We start from the raw sequence: 22,502 nt of genomic DNA, 5'->3' as shown, positions 1-22,502 counted from the left end.
CCCAGATATCTCCTCCCAGATCCAGACCCCTTTTGGATATTAAAGGTACCTCAAACTCAACATATCCCAAACTCATCTCAAACTTGGTCTGATTCCAGCACAGCCCAATTCAGTGGATGCATCATCACCTGTCCAGTTTTGCAAACCAGAAACTTGGAGTCATCCTTGACCCTTTGCTATCTCTCACCATATCCAACCGACCATCTTGCCAATTTTATTTAAATCTCTCAAATGTGGGCATATCTCTCCATTACCATTATAGAGAACCAAACTACAAATCGAAGCTACAAATACCTCACATAGACTATTGCTAGCCTAATTGGCCTACAATCATCTATTCTTCGCTCCATTAAATCCATTCTTCATAAAATCCAGATTCATCTTTTTTTTTTAAGGATTTTATTTATTTATTCATGAGAGGCAGAGAGAGAGAGGCAGAGAGAGAAGCAGGCTCCCTGTGGGGAGCCGGATGTGGGACTCAATCCCAGGACCTCAGGATTATGACCTGAGCCAAAGGTCAGGTCAGTTCAACCACTGAGTCATCCAGGCACCCCCAGATTCATTTTATTCTTGTAACTCACATCCATTTAATCAACCTTCTGGAATCACCAGTGCTCCCCATTTATGCTCTCTGTAAAAATACAATCCATGACCAAGGCACACTGATTGCTCGTTGCTAGTAGACTACTCTCCAGGATGCTCACATATTTCTGCTCCTACCAGTTGAGCCGTATGTTTACTAAGAGCCTCAAACCTGTTTTTGTCAGTTTTTGAAATAATTACCCAATTTAATGAAGTATTATGCAAGTTGATGAAACATGAACACAGTCATATTTCAGAGAATGTTTTTCTCTGAAAACCAGGTTGAATGCTTTGGAAAGGCTCACTAAAGGCAGATCATTATAAAGAGTATTGTTCAATTAAGTATGCATCAGAAATCTGCAGAAGGCCTCATGAAATAAAGCCCTAGAAGGATTCCACACTCAGAATGCTTTGCAATTATCTTTGAGTTCTTTCTTAGAAGAAACTGAAATGGAAAGCCTAGACAACACCTTAAAGATAAGAAAGAGGCCACAGAAAGACACTAATCTAACCCATACTTAAAGTCAAAGTCTTGAATCTGCGCGGAGAGAATGGAGCATGAAGGCACATTTCAAATAAAATGTTAAAGGTATCCATGTGTCATTTTTAGTGATTCTCATTTTCTGGAGCTTTTTTCAACCAACTGCCTAATTTTCTATATGGATTACATACCATACTTGAACTTAATATATGTGGATTCTTCTCTGTTGATCCTACATAATACACCAAAGTCCTTGAAATGGCCAGTAAGGTCTGATGGGGTGAATTGGCCTGACCTCATCTTGAACCCTTGAGGTCATCTTGAAAGTCGCTTCCCTGCCCCTCCCTGGACCCGGTACCAGCCAGCACCGCCTTTTCTCCCAGAGACTTCCCATGTGCTGTTCCCTCTATTCTTTATCCCTCAGAATATTCCCTCCCCAGGGAGGTCAAATCCCTGTGGTGAGTGCTTTTGGTACATCACTTAATTTTTCATCAGAGCTTTTAGCACCATTGCAATTTTATATTTATTTTGTGGTTACTTGACTAGAGAGTCTGCTGTATTAGTTTCCTAGGACTGCTGAACAAATTACCACAATTTTGGTCCCTTAAAACAGCGGAATTGTGTTCTCTCACAGTTCTGGAGGCCAGAAGTCTCAAAGCAAGGTGTTGGCAGGACTGCACTCTCTCAGGAGGCTGTAAGGGAGAGCCCTTCCTTGCCTCTTCCAGCTTCTGGTGGTTCCTCGCCTCCACTGGCCTGTGGCTGCATCTGCCTCTCAGAGTCTTCCTCTGGTCTCTCAGGAGGACACTGATTGGATTTAGGACCCACCCTAATCCAGGACAATCTTATCTCAAGAACCTTAATTATATCTGCAATGACACTTTTTCCAAATAAGGTCATATTCACAAGTTTCAGGTGGGCATAGCTTTTGGGGACCTCTATTCAACCCACTGGATCTACCTGCTACACTAGACTCGAAGTTTCACAATGGCAGAAATTGTATCAGTCTTTGCCTATTGCAATGCCAGACTTCTAGTGGGTCCCCAATAAATATTTATGCTCTGAAAGAATAAATAGATCTTCTGTGTGGTCTCTAATGGTGGTGTTGGATTACTGACAGGCTGATGTAGATATGCTGATGACATTTTAAGTAAGCAGAATTCATCTCTAGAAAAACCTCTTTCGCTCTGCAAAGTAAGTACCTGCTATTTTGTAAATGTACCAAGCCCTCTTTTTAGATCACCTGGCCATCTATTTCATAATTGTTTCTTTAAAAACAATTATTTAAGTAATCTCTACACCCAACCTGGGGCTCGAACTCACCACCGTGAGATGAAGAGTCACACGGTCCTCTGACTGAGCCAGCAAGATGTCCCCATAATTCTTTAAAATAAAGCTTTAAGATCTAAGATCCAATTCCTTCTGGTTTCTTATCACTCATTTCAAATTTAAAACAGGGTCTGTTTACACTAGCCCAGTTAGCATTCAGTGAAGAGAGAAGCCTGGGGACAGCAAGAGGAGAAAAGGAGTGACAGGAGGCGATGCTAACAGCTAGGAACCACACTGTCTCACAAATGCAAATACCCTACAGCAAATGTCCTTTAAATAGAGTATTTTAGACTTCTCCATTTCTTGACGGTGATACTGCTTATTACGACTATTAGAGCTTCTAATAATACATGGAAGTTTCACTTAGGGACAGAGGGAAATCAACATCAGTGACCCCAGAGGACACCTCCCTCCTGAAAATCTGAAGCTCAGGCCACCCATTTTATGAATTTTTTGTCTTGAGTTAAATGTGGCACAGCCAGGGTGATTTCAGCATTGGATTTGTACATCCTACAATTATAGAAAAATGTATTTATACTATAAGTTACTGGGCAGAAGCTGTGTCTAGATTTCCAGACGTTATTTAGTGCTGTGGGATTTAAGAGAATGAGAGAGGCAGCACGCATGGTAGAGGTGTCACTGGTGACCCCCTCTTGTGAAGCAGGTCCCTGGCGGGTGAGGTGAAGGCTGACTACAAGTCAGTCACTGGATCAAGGAATCCTATCCTCTTCCTGATGAGAAGCAACAATTAATTTCTCTCAGTTTTTCTTCTAGCTGATGGATATGGGAGTGGGCTAATAACTTCTCTTCATTCCCAAGAGCTACAGAGAGGAGGCCCTTGAAAACCAACCATGAAAGGCTGTAATGCCCATTAGCAGATCATGACACCAGAAATTTAGTATTTAGTAAGCATCTAGGTGACCCCAAGCACTTAACCTGTATTATAGCAAATCCTCATAACAACCTGGTATGTTAGAGATTCCTAGGTTTGATTTATAAACAGGGAGAGGCTCAGAGAAGTTAAGACACTGGCTCTAAGTCACACAGCTAGCAGATGACCCTTAGGTCTGGAATCCAGCCTGCCTGCTTCCAAGGCCATGTTCTTCACTTTGCCAAGCTGCCTCCCAAGGTTTGCTCTCTAAGGACAGGCGCTAGTGCTTTGGTGACCTACTGCTAAGAGAGTTTCAGATGGCCCCTGGGTTTCTTGCTTTTCAAACTGAGATATTTGCACAAGGCGTATGCGGTGATGCGCCAGGGTAAGCCGAACCACATGATAAGCATGATGCATCTTTAATGTCAAGTCATTCACGATGCAGATTTTTATAAAAATAAAAATTTTAACACGAAACAAGATACTGAAAATATATCTCCTGCCTGAGGCTAAACCATCAGATGTCAGGTACGCAGAGAAAAGAAATCACATTCATCCTTCTCTACCTTTAGAAGGGCTTCTGTAAGAAGGCTTAAGAAATACTGCAGGAGTGTGGGAAAACCTAGTTGTGTGGGTGTATCAGTCGGGAAGGCAGAGCCACTCTAGGTCTTTCAGAGGGAGTTTAATGCAGGAAATGGTTTATAAGAGTGTGGGCCATGCCCAGGGAGCTTGAGGGGAAGGGAGGAGACTCCAAGAGTAGTAACTGGCAGGAAGCTACCCCAGAGATGGGAGAAACCACTGCTAGGACTGGATGAGCCAAAGGGAAGAGGCGCTGTTACCACAGCTCAGGAGTTTGCTCTTCCCTGAAAGTGTTCCCACACTGCGGATGCTCTGAGAATCCTGTCACTCCTGAAAACCTCCAAGGCCATCGGAGCCCGTAGCCGCACCTGATGTCAGATCTGCTACTGTCCCTGTAGCCCTCACGTGCTGGCAGCTATGGCAACTGTCCATCACCACAAGTGCTGAAAGGCAGAGGGCCATCTGCTGTGCCACAGACACCACCAGCAGCTGGAGAAAAATGTCTTTTCCCTTTCTTCCACCTTCCGATCTCCTGGCATTCTTTCCCATTGGCAGAACCCAACCAGAAGCCAACAGGCAAGGGAGTCTGAGAAAGGTTGTTTGCAGGTATCCAGTCCTACAACAAAGAGATGGGTAAAGAAGGGTGGGAATGGTACACTCGGGCAATTGGGGGGCCTGTTATGTTATTATTTAAGATTTTATTTATTTATTCATGAGAGACACACAGAGAGGCAGAGGGAGAAGCAGGCTCCCTGCAGGGAGCCTGATACAGGACTCGATCCCCAGACCCCAGGATCATGACCTGAGCCAAAAGACAGACGGCCAACCACTGAGCCACCCAGTTACCCCTGTTATGTTATTATTAACATAAGGTATTTCCATGAAGGTTTATCTTGTATTTCTTCCCGAAGGAAGTTAGGGCCTATGTGTCTCATCTGAGAAAAAATAAATATAAGTATTCCTTACTTCCTCATTATCTATTTGGGTACTGAGTTCAGATAGTGAAAGTTTGGATAACAAGCCCAGATAGTGAGGGGGATACTTATTATTTTTTTAGTGACCAGCCTTTATTAAATGTTCCAGTATCAAGCCTCACCCCTAGAAGCATGGAAGTGCCAAAGACATCCATTGGATCCACTTCTAGATCCAGCAAGGCATCCAATGAGGACCCTATTGAGAATAATTTCCTTAGGAAAGCTTCACATACTTACTCTACAGTTAATGTGTGTCCTACAAAAACAAACAAACTTTCCATGGTCAATACTTTCTTTTTGGTAAATGATGTATACCACAGCTTCCTTATTCCTGGCGTTTGCATTGGTTCTGTTTTCTACAGTTTACTGAGATGTAATTGATACCGAACATTGTATGAGTGTAAGGTATCTATACAATATAATGATGTGGTACACATGCATATTGCAAACTGCTTACCATTTTTTTATGGTGAGAAATTTTAAGATTTTCTGTCTTAGCAACTTTCAAGTTTATGATACAGGATCATTAATTGTAGCCACCATGCTATACAGTCACTGTTTGATAGGTTTGCAGTGCACACATACGTTAGCGTTTTTGAAAAGTTCTGCAGGAGACAACCCAGGTTAACCCAATCTTCTCTGATCCTGGGAGCCTCTCTTCACTAACAGCTATGAGTCCCGTGGTGCCATGGGAAGTCATCATGAGAGCCAGCCCAGTCAAGTTTTCCAAATTTTCTTTCAGGGAAGCATAATGTTAGCTCTGAACTTGATTCCTTGGCTCCAACTTTCCTCGCTTTCTAACTTTGGCAAGTTCTTTTTCACCCACTGAGGCTTCATTTCTTCGTCTACAAAATGGGGCAAGTAATAGCTACTTCACAGACTTACTCTATTTTGTGTGTGTGTGTGTGTGTGTGTGTGTTACCTAAGTAGAATTTATTTTTTTATAAATTTATTTTTTATTGGTGTTAAATAAGTCAATCGGAGAAGGACAAACATTACATGGTCTCATTCATTTGGGAATATAAAAAATAGTGAAAGGAAATAAAGGAGAAAGGAGAAAAAAATGAGTGGGAAATATCAGAAAGGGAGACAGAACATGAGAGACACAGACTTATTCTAAAGACCAAATGAGATTGCATGAAAACTCTTTGGCAAAGTGTAAAGTACCATACAGATGTAAGGATCTTGGGCTTCTCAAAGGTCTGTTTGAGGTCCCCAACTCATAAGGCTGTTCTGGATGCTTCTCCATAGCAGGCCCTCTTGGGCAGAGTCCCATTCATGGAACCCTTTCCTCACCTTCCTGTGATTCAACACTTACCTGGGCTTATCACACTTGTCTGGCTCTGGCTCTTAGGTGAATCCTGACAGCCGTAACTGATTCACCTGCCTCTCTTCTCCATTCCTTCCAGACCATCCTGGATGCTGCTGCTACAGATATCATTCTAAAACAGAGCTTTGATTTTTTTCATTCCCATACTTAAAATAAAACTTTCATTAATTCCCCTTTGGTACCACATCAAGTCCAACTATTCTTAGGTAGACATTCAAGAGCTTTTCCTAACCTCATCTGTCCTTCACCTCTACCACCAGAGTTCTAGTCATATAGCCCATTCCTTGCTCTTTACTAGAGCTCTAAGAAACCTAGGTTCAAATTCTGACAGAGCCGCTTTTTAGTTATGTGACCTTGGACATGTTACTTTACCTTCTGTGCCTCAGTTTCTCTCCTCTGTAAAAGGGGACAATGATAATACTTACTTTATGGGATTGCTCATTAGGATTACATGAGATAATGTATACTGAGCTCTTGGGACTGTGTCTGGCAGTATTAAGTAGTCAAGAAATGTCAGCTATTTACTATTAATATTTCTGTGATGATTAGAATCTTCTAATTTCCTTTCTCTTTTCCTGCTGCTTCTCTATCTGGGGATGCTCTTCATCTTAGTTCCACCGTTTAAAATCTAACTCATTTGTTTTTAATATAACTTTGGCAAATTACATTAGCTCTCTCAGCCTTTCATCATCAGCCTTCTTCATCCACAAAATGGAGAAAGTCATATATACTTCACAGGATTGTTCCGGTTCTATAGAAGACATGAGATTATATGAGAGCTCTATGGCAAAGTATAAAGTATCTTGCAAACCTTCTCTGTAAGCTTTCTTTGACCATTCCCTGCCCGTTCATCTTTGCTTTGACATTCCCTGAATGCTAGCATCCACTAGGAGTTTGGGCTTCATTTTTGGTGTTTGTTATATCACAGTCTCATTATAATTTGCCTTGGTATTTACATACATGTAGAGGTAGGAATCTTCTTGAGGGTAAATCTGATGTCTTCAGTGGACATAGTGCAAGACAGCAGAGTAAGTTTGGCGAATTGAACTGAAACCCAAAATAAGAATACAGTTTTCTTTAGTTGGTCACATGGGCTGGTATATTTAATTTGCACATTTCTTTACCCCAGGAAAGGAATCTCTAAAGGTGAGATGCCAGCCTTCACTGAAGAGGCTACTGGTGTAGACCAGTGCTGGTCAAAGGGTGGTTCCCAGACCAGCTGCATCAGCACTAACTGGTGGCTTGTTTGAGTTCAAGCATCTTGGTCTCTACCCCAGACTTACTGAGCCAGATGCTCTGGGGGTGTGTAGGAATCTGCATTTTGACAAGCTGCCAAAGTCTTCTTACACATGCTAAGGTTGAAGAAGCCCTGGTGTAGTCTTCATTTGACATTTTACAGAGGAGTGCCGATCCAACCTGTTCAACCAAAGGGAATTTATTTCTAGCAAAGTGAACCATGTTTTCAAATAAGTGTATTTCTTAGAATCTGACAGAGTTTTCTCTAGTTCCCCCAAGGTGTGAGGAGCAGTAATTTTTACTGGTTTACTTTTTCCGTGGTAAATTTTAATTTAAAAAAGAAAAATACTGTAAGAGAGAGAGAGAGGAAAAAAAAAAAAACCCTGGCACCTGCTGGTATCTTGTTAATCAAACCTATGCAACTGTGACTTGTTTTTTGCAAGCATATGAGGCTGTTGACCATATCCTCCACAAAAGGCTTATCCCAAACTGTTAAAGGAGACAAAATATCTTAGGTTTTTCTCTTTTTATACTTTGAAGGCTTTATCCTCCCATATTGCAAACAGTAATGGTTCACGGCTGGAACCTCTTATAAATGTTGTCTTCTCGGTGGCAGGAGTAAACACTTCAGAGCTGAGATAGTAATTACTGTCACATGAAAAGCAGGAGACATATTGTGACTTCTGGGGCTGTCAGAAAGCCCTTCTTGCAAATGGCAACACTTCACAGGGACTTTTATAAGGTACAGTTTATAATTTCCATGGGTGATCTGTTATTTTAAAACACCAACAGGAAGATTAAGAATGTGTCGACACAAAAGTAACACCAACGAATACCCTTCGGCATCCCTAAACTTGAACCAGAAAGTTCCCTCGCCTTTTAAGGAAGATTATAATCTGCCAAGATAGAAAAGGGGTTATGAAAGGATTATGTTCTATAATAAGTTTAGGACAATCCAGATTTTTCCTCAAGCAATTGCAGACTGTAGCCTGATTTGTTTACATATTTGCCCTGACTGGGTAATTTGAGCATAGGTTGCTCCTAACACAAGAAGAAGAGAAAAGATGGCTAGTTTTGGAGAAATTTTTGCTCAGAAGTTTCATCTGTTCCTGAATTGTGGACCATTTTGGGGTCTCATCCTTTAGTGGGTTTCCAATAGGATAAATTATACGAGGTGTTTGTGAAACACATATGACCTAAGGACATTGGACTTCACTAGCCAGACAGAACTGAGTGGGATTAAATGAATTAATATGTGTAAAGCATGTTGCATAAAGCCTGGCACACAGCACGTGCTATAGCAGTGTTTGATAAATAAATGAGAAGCTCTATTTTGAATTAAAGAAGGTTTCATTTGTGCTTCTAGGAAGATTTTGGATTCAAAAATGGGTGGATCTCGAAAGAATGGGTATACTGGATGTAGACTGTAGAACCCCACAGTTCAATCGGCACCAATACCCTCTCATGACTGCCTGCCATGTAGGCCACATTTCTAGCCAGAATTGCTTGTGGCCAAGCAGAAGAGCAGAAAGCACATTGCATTTGTGGTCTCATCCTAGATAGTACTGCTACTTACCAGCTGAGGACCTTGGGCAAGTTGTTGTACCTTGCCCCGTTCCTCATTTTTCTCAGATGTAGAGACCTACGTGAGATAATATATATCGAAATGCTTTGTAAACTTGAGAGTGCTATTCATATGGATGGTTTTCTCCTTAGATATTAATTCCAGTACAACCGTGAGGGGCAGTCCACATACTTGGTGAGTCACTGGGGATGAATAGCTAAGAGTTGACATACTTCCCAGAGGGGTGGGGGGGATGCTGTAGCAGGAATGTCAGGAAACTCCCTTTGGAAGAAACGGTATGGAGGGAGGGAAGGGAATTTGCCATTCAAATCTTGTCAGAAGGGTTATCTAAAACACTTCAGAAGTGTCTTCTCCAGGGATCCCTGGGTGGTGCGGCGGTTTAGCACCTGCCTTTGGCGCAGGGCGCGATCCTGGAGACCTGGGATCGAATCCCACGTCGGGCTCCCGGTGCATGGAGCCTGCTTCTCCCTCTGCCTGTGTCTCTACCCCTCTCTCTCTCTGACTATCATAAATAAATAAAAAATTAAAAAAAAGTGTCTTCTCCACTCACAAGAAAATAAGTTAATGGAAAACACCTATGGCAATCGCCACCGCTTCTCGCGTACCTAGCATCTAGTCTACTTTCTTTTCTAACAGAATCCTATATTTTTTCAGCCATGTGTCCTAGAGGAAGCTGATCCCATCTTCAGGGATAGCCTGGTTGGTTTAAGATTATTCCCATTCTCCTCACATGGCCAGGTGACCTAATCTGGCCAGTGAGACTAGGACAATCTACTGGGAGGCTTCTGGGAAAAGTTTTCTCACTCCCAAGAGAGAGCCCCCAAAAGAGACGATCTCTCTTCTTCCTTGGAGTGCTGAGCTTGGGGGAGAGGCCTGGAACAGCTGCCGCCATCTTGCTGCTTTCTTGACGCTGAAGCCAACGGAGAAGAACAGAAATGCTAAGGGGTGGAGGTGGGTGGGGAGTTGGGGAGTGGAGCCGAAGACATTGTGAGCTGAAACCACCCCAACTGACATAGAACTTCCCATATGTTATCACAGAAATCATCATAGCCATCTGTGAGGTGGTGGTGTTGTCCCCGTTACATGGGATGAGGAAACCAAGAGGTGAAATCACTCAGGGTCACCCACCGTGTAGGTGGAGGATTTCGAGCTCGCACTGAGCTCCGTCTGACTTCAAAGGCTGTGCTCTGGTTGTTGCTTGGTCTCCTAAACCTCGCCTCAGATAAAAAATAGTGAAAAGGCAACGTACTCCCTGTGGCCATGAGGCTTGCTGAGCCTGGGAGTCGGACAGCCCGAGTTTTTTTGCTTTGCTTTGTTTTTTTTTTTTTTTTTTTTTTTATGTTGGCTTTGCTGCCCAACATCTGACCTTTCTGAACCTCCATTTCATCATGTGTAAGACAGTTGGACCAGATGTTTACTGAGGTTCTTTTTGGTTCTAAGATCTTTCGAAATGCTTGGTAAACCACAGGGAGGGATAAGAGAAAATAAATAACATACATTCGGTATCTTGAGAAAGGGCGCTGGGCAGGATTTCCCCTCTCAGCCTGAGGTTCAGGGTGGCAGTGAAGTTGCTGAAGAACAACAGAAGGTTCCATGTGGCACTAAGCAGGATAAGCCAAAACCAGACAGTTCTCACTACGGTGAAAGGAACAGAGCTAAGAAGAGGCCAGATGAGGGCTATTTTCTGTGGTGTCCTCCTCAACAAGCCAGCCAGCTGGATGGCTGAGTTTCTGATGAAGAGTCAGGTTCTGAAGGGCATTTGTGCTTTCACTTCCTCTGTGTTCTGAAGGTGTTTAAAACAGAGCAGGACTTGCTGTACCAGGCACTTTAAGATACTTAACTTCTGTTCCCTTATTGCTAGGAGAGTGGTTTCTGTGATGTTATCGCCCAAGATAGCCATGGTGCTTAGATAATCTTCAGCTGTGAAGTGAATCAGCAGGGAGGGAATCCCTAGGAGGAGGAGAAGGAGGTGGAGGAGGAGGAGGCGGCTCGCCCTGACCTGGGGCTAAGAAAGGAGGTGTGTGGGGGGAGGGGGGCCCTGACGGTTTGCTAGGCCCATCTACTCCCTTCCCTGTCTCATTTGTTTCTTAGGGCTGCCGTAAGGAGGCGCCACAGACTGGGTGGCTTTTTTGTCCCACAGTTCTGGAGGCTACCTCAAGGTGTTGGCAGGGCCATGCTCCCTCTGCCCCCTGTAGGGGAGACTCCTCCCTCACCTCTTCCAGCTTCTGGTGGTTGTCAGCAGTCCTTAGCGTTCCTTGGCTTGTACCTGCCTCACTCCAATCTCTTCCGCTGTGGTCACATGGCCATCTGCTCTGTGAGTGTGTCTTTTCTTCCGATGGGGACACCAATCACACTGCACTAAGGGCCTGCCCGCTCCGGGAGGATCGCATCTTAGCTAATTACATCTGCCAGGACCCCATTTCCACATACGATCACATTCTGAGGTCCTGGGAGTTAGGACTTCAACGTATCTTTTTGGGGGACACAATTCAATGCCAAGAGCCCCTGTCTAGGCAAAGTCTAACTACTACCTGAGTTCTTGCTATTTGAGGCAGTGGGTTGGTCTACTTGGGCCACTTTCCATGTTTCTTGAAAAATGATTCTGCCTGCAAGAAATTTTGGGGGGTGGGGAGGAGGAGGAGCTGGATGTTTCTGGAGCAGCTGCATAAGGATGTGGTCCCCCACACCAGCACTTTTCCAATGTTACTGTGCACACAGATCCCTTGAGGATCTCAATAAGCACCAGGTGCTGGCGCAGTATGGCATGGGGCCTGAGAGTCTGCATTTCTAGCAAAATCCCAGGGCCTGGGATCCCTGGGTGGCTCAGCGGTTTAGCGCCACCTTTGGCCCAGGGTGTGATCCTGGAGACCCGGGATCAAGTCCCACATCGGGCTCCGTGCATGGAGCCTGCTTCTCCCTCTGCCTGTGTCTCTGCCTCTCTCTCTCTCTCTCTCTCTCTCTCTCTCTCTCATGAATAAATAAATAATAAATATATAAAATCTTAAAAAAAATCCCAGGGCCTGGTGGTCACAGGGAGCCAGGCTCTAGGTCTAGGCTATATGATGGCCACATCTATTTACCCAGAATGACGAAAAATGATCATTCTTGGGATGTTTCAAAATTTCAACTCCGTATTAACCAGAAAGAAAGTCACAGTAAACTAAGAGTATCCCAAAACAAGAAAAAGCCATCCAGTGACGTTTTACCCGTGACAGTGAAGTCAGAAACATCTCTGCACATTCATCTGGATGAATAAAGTGTTTTCCAATTTCTGGGCTGTAATGACTAGTGGAGATGTGCATGTCAGAAGCCATGATTCTGAGGAACAGAGGAACTGTTTAGGAAGGTTTAGGGAAACCAAGCAACTTCCTGTCTTGGTGTGCCAGAAAAACTTCCTTTGGAGAAGCTTCTGGCCAAGGGTGACAGGGACTGCCCATTTCCTGCTGTGAGAAGTCAAGTAGCCAGATTTCATTGGGTCTCACTCCTGTTGGAAGCTGAGTCCCAAGGGCCCACCCAGATGATCTGAAGGCCACATCTGTGGCTTTTCTCCCACCCACACCTGTGACCTCTCTCACTTGGCCAGCTCTTTCAGCCCCTCGATGACTCCCAGACACTCCCCAGTCATGGTAGTTGGGACTGAGATGGGCATATAGGACCAGGTGGATGACCCAGGGTGTATCCCTTTGAGGGTCCAGCCTCTGGATGAACTCATGCAGAGTAGGTTCCAGAGAAGAGCAATCCTTTTGTGATGTCAGGGGCTGGCAATCTGGTTTTCCAAATTCAATAATGACCTGATTATTTCCAGCTCGAAAACACCCATGCGCTATTGGCTCCCTGACAATACTTAGCTGGAAGTTTCTAGGAAGATAGCTTTCTGAGTGTTTGGCACAGTGTATCTTTTGGGTCAGAATGTTAGTTTGCATGGTCAGCACTGCGGCTACAGGATTTGTAATAAAAGCCAACTCGTCAGACTACACATCCCAGTAACGTCTTCTTATTTTTCAGGGCAGGGGGAGAAAAAGAACAGCGTAGAGGCTTTTGGTTACCTATTGCTGAGTAAGAACTACCCCCAGAACTTAGTGGTTTGAAGCAGTAGCTATTCTACTTATGATTTTGTGATTCAGGCATTTGGAGAGGCACAGCGGGGAGGGCTTGTCTGCTCCACGGTGTCTGGATGCTTGGCTGGGTGGCTTGAAATGACTGGGAATATTGGCGGGGATGGCTCAGCTGGGGTCATATGTCTGGGCCCTCAGTTGTTTGCTGGGTGGCTTCTCCACATGGCTAGCTAGGCCCTCGCCCAGGAGTCTCAGAATTGCGAGACTTTTTCACTGCTAGCTGGCTTCCCCCTATGTAGTGGAAGCTGCCAGGCTTCTCAAAGGCTTGGCCCAGAACAAGCCCTCCGTCATTTCTGCCATGTTCTACTGGCCAAAGCAAGTCACAGGACATGCCTAGATTTGAGATGGGAAAGAGACTCCATTTCTTGATGGGAGGAATAGCAAAGAATTTGTGGCTATCTTTAATCTACCACAGAGAGAGAAGTGGAAAGAACAGTTTTTTTAAAATTCATGTTCTATTTAGGTTCTGATCAGATTAAGTCAAGCCCAAGCAGCCAACAGAATTCCCTGTGATTCCTGGCCTCTTCCTCCCACTGGCCAATTTGTAACTTTGGGGTAGAGAGTCCACAAGTGGTCTTTGAACACTCCGTCACACACAGCCACTCAGTCTTTTTATTTTTCAAAACTTCCATTTTGCTTTTCTGCCTTCCAGCACCCAGTCCTTTCTAAATGAAGGGTTTAAAAAAAATCTTTTGTCATGTATTTTTATGAAAATCATTGAAGTGGTACATAATTACATTCTCCCTTGCAAAATTATGCCAATACTGTAGCACACACAGTAAAACAAACAAACAAACAAAAAATGCCCCCTTACTTTGACTCTCCAACTACTCAACTTTGGACAAGTAGCAAGTGCAGTTCATTGTGCCTCTATATAGCCCCATCTATACATCTACTTTCAAGCATATGCGTACATAGACTCATAGCATTTTTTTCCTTACATGAGATCCAATACTATGTGTTATTCTGCAAGTTGCTTTTTCCATCTAACAGTATGTCATGGTGATGGTTCCGTATTAATATATCGACCCATTTTTTTCTTTTAGCCTGCTGTATATTAGTCCATCGGACTGACAAGGCATAATTAATACAACGACTCCCCTGGTAATGCACCTTTAGTGTTTTGTAATTGTTTTCCAATCACAATAAATGATAATTGAAATAACTATTCTTGCATATATACCTTTTTAAACATAGGTACGTGTTTTGATAAGGTAGATGCCTGGGTCCAGAGTATGGGTGCTTGCAAGTTCAACAGATATAGATAGCTGACCCTCAAAATGTAGAGTACCAAATCACACTCCTCCAATATTTTTCCACAATCTTGATGACGCTGGCTGTTACTAATGTTTTTCATTCTCCCAGGCTGATGGCTGGGAAAAAAAATGGTATCTTACCATTGCACTTCTTTCCTACAACTATTGGTTCTTTTTATTTCTTCCTCTGAAATATCTTCTGTTAAAGTCATTTGCCAAGTAAAAAAGTATGTTCTGTATGTTTTTGCTAAATATTTCTGGGAGCTCTTCACCTATCAATCTTTTGCTATTTCCTACAGCTAAATTCCCAGATGTGGAATTGCCAGGTCAAAGGATTTTTCAAGTCTTCCTGCAGATTGTACTCTTGGAAGGGACTCATCTCACCACATTGATAAGCTGAGTCTCATTTTTCATCACTACACGAGCTCCCTGTAGAGAGGAAATAAAGCTGAGAACTATACACTAATACATTCTAAGGCTACTGGTGCCCATCTGTACCAAGCTACTTTACATATAAGTAGCAAACTTTTTCCTTAATGTAGCTGAACTGATAGGTGGCTCACCGGCCAGGACAAGAGCTGAGAAAGATCTTTCATTTCATTCAATGACTTTATATATTTTTTTTTCTCTCTCTCTCTCTTTTTTTTACTGTAGATTTATGTGGAAAACATAGACTCTGGCTCATAACATTTGCTGAGTACCTATTATGAAGAAGGTATTGTTTAAGGTCCTGCTGCTTATTATTATGACCTGGAATCTCTGAGGATAAGTTAAATTTCTGAATATGGCGGTACAGTTGGGGAGGCCATTTTCAGTTCCATATCTCATGTGTGTGTGCGTGTGTGTGCACACGTGACTTGAACTGTGAGCTTTGTGAGGACTTGGTTACAGAACTTGTTGCTGAAGTGCTAAGTTTAGCTGACTAGCCTCTGAACCTCAGTGTGGTTCTTGTGTTCTCCTCTTACAACAGGTACACAGGCGGTTAAAAATGTTGCGTTGTTAGACATAGCCGTAAGCGAAAGAGAAAACATTAGCAAAGTTGAAAAAGCAGATAACTTGTGTGTGGACATGCACAGGAAATAAACTACTCTTAAAGGAAATATGATTTAGGAGATATCCAGGACCTCATACAAACACTTCGGTCGTTTGAGAATTTAGAAATTGCCTTAGCATATGTGTTTGACACATTTTATTAAAAACTGTTCCTAGAGAAATAGTTGTGCTTAGATGATTTGTGTTTCAGTTACCTGAAGCCCTTCAAAATCTGGAACACTAAATTCTGTACCATGAATGACTGAATAGTTATCATCAAAGGTCATTTTTGTTGTTGTTGGTTTGTTGGGTAGACTGGTGTGGTGACTTGTTCAGTTGAAACCTTTGAAGCAAAAGCGGGTACCCTGTCCGTACATAGCACGGGTGTGTTTCCTGTTGATAGTCATTAATCGGAGGGACACAGTTAATCCTAGTATGATGCAGGCACATGGTATTTGAAGTAGGAAGGCTTGATTTGAGTCCTGACTTCTTCCTAATTGATTGGCATCTTTGGGAAGTCACCTAAATCTTAGAGCCTCATTTTCTTATCTGTACAATTGTTAATGCTGGCCACAGAATTTTTTGCGAGCACCAGACAACCTTTGGATGGGAAGGCACTTTTTAAACATAAAAGTGTTCTTCCAATGTGAGTTTTATTATTTTGCCATTATAATAAAAAGAGGGGCACTGCATTCATCCATCCATTAACAGTTTCTGATTACCTGCCATGAGCAAGGCATTGAGCTAAGAGCGAGAATAATGAAATAAACCGGACCTGGTTCTGCATTGTGGTTTATAGACCAGTGGAGATGGTGGTCAAGATAATGTCCAGTCCAGTCCAGTCAAGGCTGTGTTGAAGCTGGCTCATTTAGGCTCACAAGAGCTGACTGCTGACTTTTCAGGAATTCTCTGAGTAGGCTGTTAAACACAGTCATTGTTAAAAATTATGTATATAGTTGACTCCCATTATTCACGGATTCCATATTTGTGAATTCGCTTACTCGCTAAAATTTATTTGTAAGCCCCAAATCAATAGTTGGGGCACCTTTGTGGTCATTTGTAAACATGTGCATGTGCAGAGCTGGAAAAATTCAAGTTGCCTGATTTGCACGCTCCTAGCTGAGGTCAAACAAGACCTTCTTGTTCCAGCCCTCACATACTGTAAATGAGTTTCCTTTTTGTGGTATATTTAGTGCCAGGTTTTTCACATTTTTGTGCTTTTTGTGGATGATTTCACTGTTGAAAATGGCTCCTAAGTGTAGTGCTGAAGTGCTGACTCGTGTTCCTAAGCACAAAAAGGTTGTGATATGCTTTATGGAGAAAATACATGTGTTAAATAAGCCTTGTTCAGGCATGAGTTATAGAGCTGTTGGTCATGAGTTCAATGCTAATGAATCAGCAACATATAGTAAATAAATTGTCTTTAAACAGAAACATAAATGAAACAAAGTCATGCATTGATTGGTTGGCAAAATATTTTGACCAAAGGTCTGCAGGAAACTAGCCCTGTAGTTCTTCTAGAAGTGACAATTCGGTATTTGCTAATTGAGTATTTGCAGCAACTTTACAGAACTATCGTGAATAACGAGAATTGACTATATACGCTTACAATAAAATGAATTATATTACACAAAAGGTAGTAAAGACAACTCCTTACTTCCTAATTATTTTACTACATATTACTTTCATCTATGCTCTTGAGGTTATTTACGTGTATTATTATGGCTGTATAATAGAACTACGATACAGTGGAGGATCTGTGCATCTCTTTCCAAGCCCCCATGGTCAGTGATGACAAGTTGGTAGTTAGACACTGGCCACGGTGGGAGTATTTACATGGCAGAAATCAGCAAATGCTACAAATCAAGGCTCCTCCACCTCAGCCCCCAACCAGTTGTTAAACATTTACCAGAACACACCTGCCTTCAGCTTTCTTTAGGGGCCTATCTTTGTGCTACTGGAGCCAACTTTCAGACACCAGGGGAGAACCACGTTATTAGGAGTTCATCTCCCCCAAGCGCCACTCTGGGTCCATTAGCCGATGACTGGCTGGTGCTCTTTTGCCTCGAGGTGGCATTTAGATTTCAGAGCCCCCCAAGGGGTCCACATGAGCTGAGATCCCCAGATCTCTGAGGTCATACTCTTGTTAGGCTTCCTTCCCCTTTCCTCTCACCCTTACTGGTTTCTCCTGGGAGCTCTTCCTTGATAAATCACATTGTACATTAGCGTGAGTCTCAGGGCCTGCTCTTAATGCATGCCGTTAGAGACAGTACTCCAGAAAACCTGAGAAGAAAGTCATGGAGCTGGCAATGAGTGTGCAGGTATCTCAGGCTGGTCCTGAGGATCTACTGGCAGGTCTTGATTTTCTGGCTCTAACTCCTCCTTGAGAAGGCAATGCTTTTCGGTTTTATCCTTCCATTGCTATGGTCTCATAACCCGTAAGCAGGCGTGAATTAAAAGTTTTTTAGGTTTTATAGTTGCAACTTAGGTGCCTAATGCATTCACATTTGGATAAAATATACGGCATTAGTGGAATGTCCTTTACTCGGTCTAGCTTGTGGGTGGGTTTGCTTCTGCTGCGCTCCGCTAGTGGCCCTGAACTCTGACATGCAATAATAAATCAAGCTTTCATCAAGTTCTTCTTAGCGTGTTGGGAAACAAAAACCCTATAAGCAATGCTGCAACAACTTCCTTTGAAATTCTAATTTGTTTTACCATGATAAAACAATGTGATAAGTAGTCAAGAAGCCCACTGTGCTGTTGTAAACAACTGGAATATGATTTTCTAAATAGTTTCTTTATTTTCAGATTATTCTTGCTCTGGAGTTAGCGAGTGTCAGTTTAGATGCAGGGTCCAGTAATTGTGCAGTAATTAAATGCTTGCTTGGGAAAACAATCTTAGATCACTGAATTGCTTTATTGCATTTTGAAAAGCTGAAAGGGCCATTCAATCAGGTAGAGGCTGTGTGTTTGTCTTCTAAACCAGACTTGTCATAAATTATTCACACGGGCAAAGACTGGATTTGAAAAGGAAGAAACTTGGGGCATAGGGCAGTTATTGTTCCGACAGTCATTGGAGAGTTCAGTAGGCCTCATGAAAGGAGGTCTGTCTTGAGGATTCCTGGCAAGATTCTGGGGATAAGGATGAAGTGCCTTCCTAGCAAATCTGCTTTTAAACTGAGACCACTCACTCACCGGAGGGGTTTTGCCTTCTCTCTTGGATGCCGCTCCAGTTCAAACAGCCCTCTGGAAGAAAGGGTTCCCATCAACTTGTGTTGAATTACATAATTTTGAGGAAAGCATAATAATGTGATTTCGCAAAGTATGACATAGGTGAGAGAAATATTAGTATAAACATTGGGCATCATATGTATTACTGCATATAAGAGAAATTCTTCGCTGAAACTTCTAAATACATCAGTTTGCATTTGCCCTAGAATTTTTTGTATTGAGGAATAATTTACCTATGGTAAAATACACAAATCTTAAGTGTATCATTTGACAAAGTTTTTTTTTTTTTAAGATTTGATTTATTTATTCATGATGAGACAAGGAGAGAGAGGCAGAGACACAGGCAGAGAGAGAAGCAGGCTCCCTGCAGGGAGCCCAATGCGGGACTCGATCCTGGGACTCCAGGATCACAACCTGAGCCAAAGGCAGACACTCAATCACTGAGCCACCCAGGTGCCCCCATTTGACAAAGTTCTTAAAAAGATTTATTTATTTCAGAGAGAGAGAGAGAGAGAGAATGTATGTGCATGCATGAGCGGGGGTGGGGGTGGGTGGGGGGGTGGGGAGAGGGGCAGAGGGCGAGGGAGAGAGAATTTCAAGCAGACTCCCCACTGAGTGCAGGGCTCGACACAGGGCTCGATCCCATGACCTAGAGATCACAACCTGAGCAGAAACCAAGAATCAGATGCTCACCCCAGGTGCCTTTGTGAATTTCTATCTGTATACTCATAAACTACCACCCAAATAAAGATATAGAACAATTCAGCCACCCTGTAAAATCCTCTCATGCTCCCACACAAATGAGGAAACCATTTTCCTCTCCCAGAGGAAACCACTACTCTGATTTCCAATGCCACACATTAGTTTCACCTGTTCCTGCTCTGGCTCCTTCTGCTAGGCATGATACATTCGAGATGGTTGTAGTATACATCAGCACTTCATTCCTTTGTACTGCTAGGTAGTATTCTATTGCATGGCCGTACCACAGTTATTAGCCCATCTCTTGTTGCTGAGTTGTTCTGCAGTTTTTTGCGTACTATGAGAAAAGCTGATGTAAACATTCTTCTATAGGTGTTTTTGTGGACAACGTACAGAAAAGGGCTATTTGGACACTTCTTTCTTTTGCATATATACTCAAGAGTAGCACTGTTGGGTCTGCCTTCAAAATTTACCAAAAAAATTACATATATATGTAATGTATATATATATCACACTCATACACATGCCAATCAGAAGAGTACAGAGAAAGTGACTGTTTCCCTGATATCTGTTCTTGGCAAAGTGAGGACACAGCCTTGTACTTACTGCCTGATGACATTATTTCAGCAATTAGACTTGGAATATTTCAAGTGATTGCTTAGCCATAGGGAATTGGAGAAAAAGAACTCAGATTCTTTCTTGGTGAGAAGAATACAAGGTCCTGTGTGTCTGAACAGATGGAAGTGTTCAGGATCCCTTGCACAGGAATGCTTAGTACCTTGGAAATTAAGTTGGGACCCATCGCCTGGAATTAGGACAGTTTGGTTCACCTTGGTATCACCCATGGCTAAAGATAATCAAACTGTGTTGGGGGAAGGAATCCAAGCAGGATGGATTATGAGACCTTGGTACAGACAAAGGGCCATGGGGCTACCAGAATTGGCCTGGTTGTTTCCCCAGAGGACCACATTTGAGAGTTATTCTTTGCTACCAATCCTCTGATAATGGAACTGGGTTGCAGACCAGCCTAGCCACAGAAGAGGCCTGCGAAGGGGTTATGGCGCCCCCTGAGGGACACTGAAATGTTCCTCCTTACAGGACATAACTTCCCCATCTGGGGTCAAGTTCAAGTTGCGTTGAGTATCTCAGAGATCACTACTTCCATAATCCTCTTTGAAGGTTTCAAAATAAATGTCACGTATATTGGAGTTTTACTGAGAACAACCCAATTCAGAGAAGGCTTGAGAGGAACATATACAATGTTTAAACTCTCATAAAGGGGAGGACAAACCCTTTTTGGTTTTTCTTTCTTTCTTGTTTCTGGTAGAAGGGCATCACGTGATTGGATAAGTTCTAATTTTTGCTTTGTTTGTTAATGAAGGTGGTAGGGTAAGATGACAACCTCATCTTCAAAATTCTGTAGGCAAAATGCCTCTACAAGATGGCTGTGAGCCTTTTGTGTCTTGCTGGCTCAGGGTGTAAAATGAGCGATTCTGAACCCACGCCAGTACCACGCTTCCAGCGAGCATTTGGAAGTGTGTGGGAGCATTTTTGATTGTCACAATGACTGGGGGGCGTGCTACTTCCATTTGCTGAAGTGGGGGAGAGAGCGAAAATGTCTAGCGCGAGGAAGAGCTGTCCCATCCAAAATGCCAGTAAGGGCCCCTGTTGAGAAATACTTTTTCTTTCCCCCCTCAGGCGATCTGGAGCCGTTTATATGCAATTTATATTCAGAAGGTTTAACAACACAAACAAAATATGTCAAGTAAGTGAAAGTTAGCAGACTGAAGAAGCTTATTGAGACAGAAGGAGTGGAGCTGTCTGGTTTTGGACATCCTGAGTGTATGATCACTTCACCCATAGCAGAAATGGGGCAGTACTCACCACTGACCGCAAGTGGAGTATGGAGGTGGAGAGATTTGTTTTCCAGGCTCCCCAGCACTTTTGTCTTTATTCTCCTCCAGACTTTCACTCATCCTGCCCCTTCTTCTTCTGTGCTTCTTGGGATAAGGAAGCAGCTGATAAATTCATTAAGTTGTGAGAGCTTTCTCTTGCTCCTCCTAGCAGGATATCAGGAAGGAAAGAATCTCAAATGCTGGGATTTCAGATGTGGGGGAGGTAGGTAGGTGCTTTTGGCTGTGAGGTATTTCTAGAACTTCTTAAATTATTCCTGGGCAAGTAATAACTTATTTTCCTGTGAGGCTGGCTTTAGATGTGGAAACCAAAGTGTTAGAATTTGCCGTAACCATGGCAAAGGGAGTGAAGGGGGGACTGGATACCTTTGTGAGTTCACTGGTGTATGATTGGGCTGAACAGACTCTTTTGAAATATCAAGTTTAGAACGCACCATGTGCCTCGTCAACTTGAAAGTTCTATGCATTTTTGACGTATTATTATTATGCCGAAACTTCCTAGTATTTTTCATAGCACTTATTTCAGAAACTTACACAAAATATCCATTCGATAAATGTGTCCCCAGTGAAACACGTGATCAGACAGAGTAGCAGTGGGGCTTACAGAATAAGGTCTCATGCTGGCGTACCTCAAGTCAAGTCGGCCTGAGAAGGAAATCTTGCTGCAGTCTTCTTTTCATTTCCATTAAGCACTTCCTGGGAGGGACTTCTTTTCCTTTGTGAACAGGATTGATGAGAGCTCTCCCCCAGGCTTCCATGTGACATGGAGTTATTCTTTATCTATTCAATTCATAAAGGAAGGGTTTGGGGGACCACCGCCAGTGTCCCTGTTATCCAGTGCCTGACCCAAATGGTGATCATGGGAATCTAATTACAAGAGCCCCTGGGATTACTGGACCAAGATTCTAGGATCAGAACGTCAGGGATATGATGATCACTTCCTTCCATAGTTGGGAGGGAATCAGAAATGCCAAGATCTTAAATACCTATTTATGTTTATTGAGTAACTCTTGTGCCAGCCACTATGCTATGCACCTGGGACATGAAACTGAGGAGGACACGGTCATGCCTTCACGGTGTCCACATTCTAGGGAGGGTGCTGGCCAGAGGGTCTGAACCTTGGTTGCAGATTATAGTCACCCAAGGAGCTTAAAAAAGAATGCCCAAGTTGCACCACGTTCAGCAAAATTAGAATGTTTGGGGGTAGAACCCAGACTTCAGGATCTTTTAAAGGCCCTCCTACCCGGTGATCCTAAAGTGCCCGTGAGGCTGAGAAATACGAGGGAAGGGGG

General features: G+C 43.1%; 1 long non-coding RNA gene across 1 annotated transcript; it reads right to left on the bottom strand.

Moving 5' to 3' along the window:
• Window positions 1-7,203: 7,203 nt before the first annotated feature.
• On the bottom strand, window positions 7,204-21,531 carry LOC144308282 (uncharacterized). Its single transcript, XR_013374798.1, has 2 exons — window positions 21,182-21,531; window positions 7,204-7,559 (listed from the first exon to the last, which is right to left on the bottom strand). It is a non-coding gene; the product is annotated as an uncharacterized LOC144308282 (long non-coding RNA).
• Between the last annotated feature and the right edge of the window lie 971 nt (window positions 21,532-22,502).

The sequence above is a fragment of the Canis aureus genome, chromosome X (genome assembly GCF_053574225.1).
Source record: "Canis aureus isolate CA01 chromosome X, VMU_Caureus_v.1.0, whole genome shotgun sequence".
Classification (NCBI taxonomy): domain Eukaryota; kingdom Metazoa; phylum Chordata; class Mammalia; order Carnivora; family Canidae; genus Canis; species Canis aureus.
This window is presented reverse-complemented; position numbering and strand designations above follow the sequence as displayed.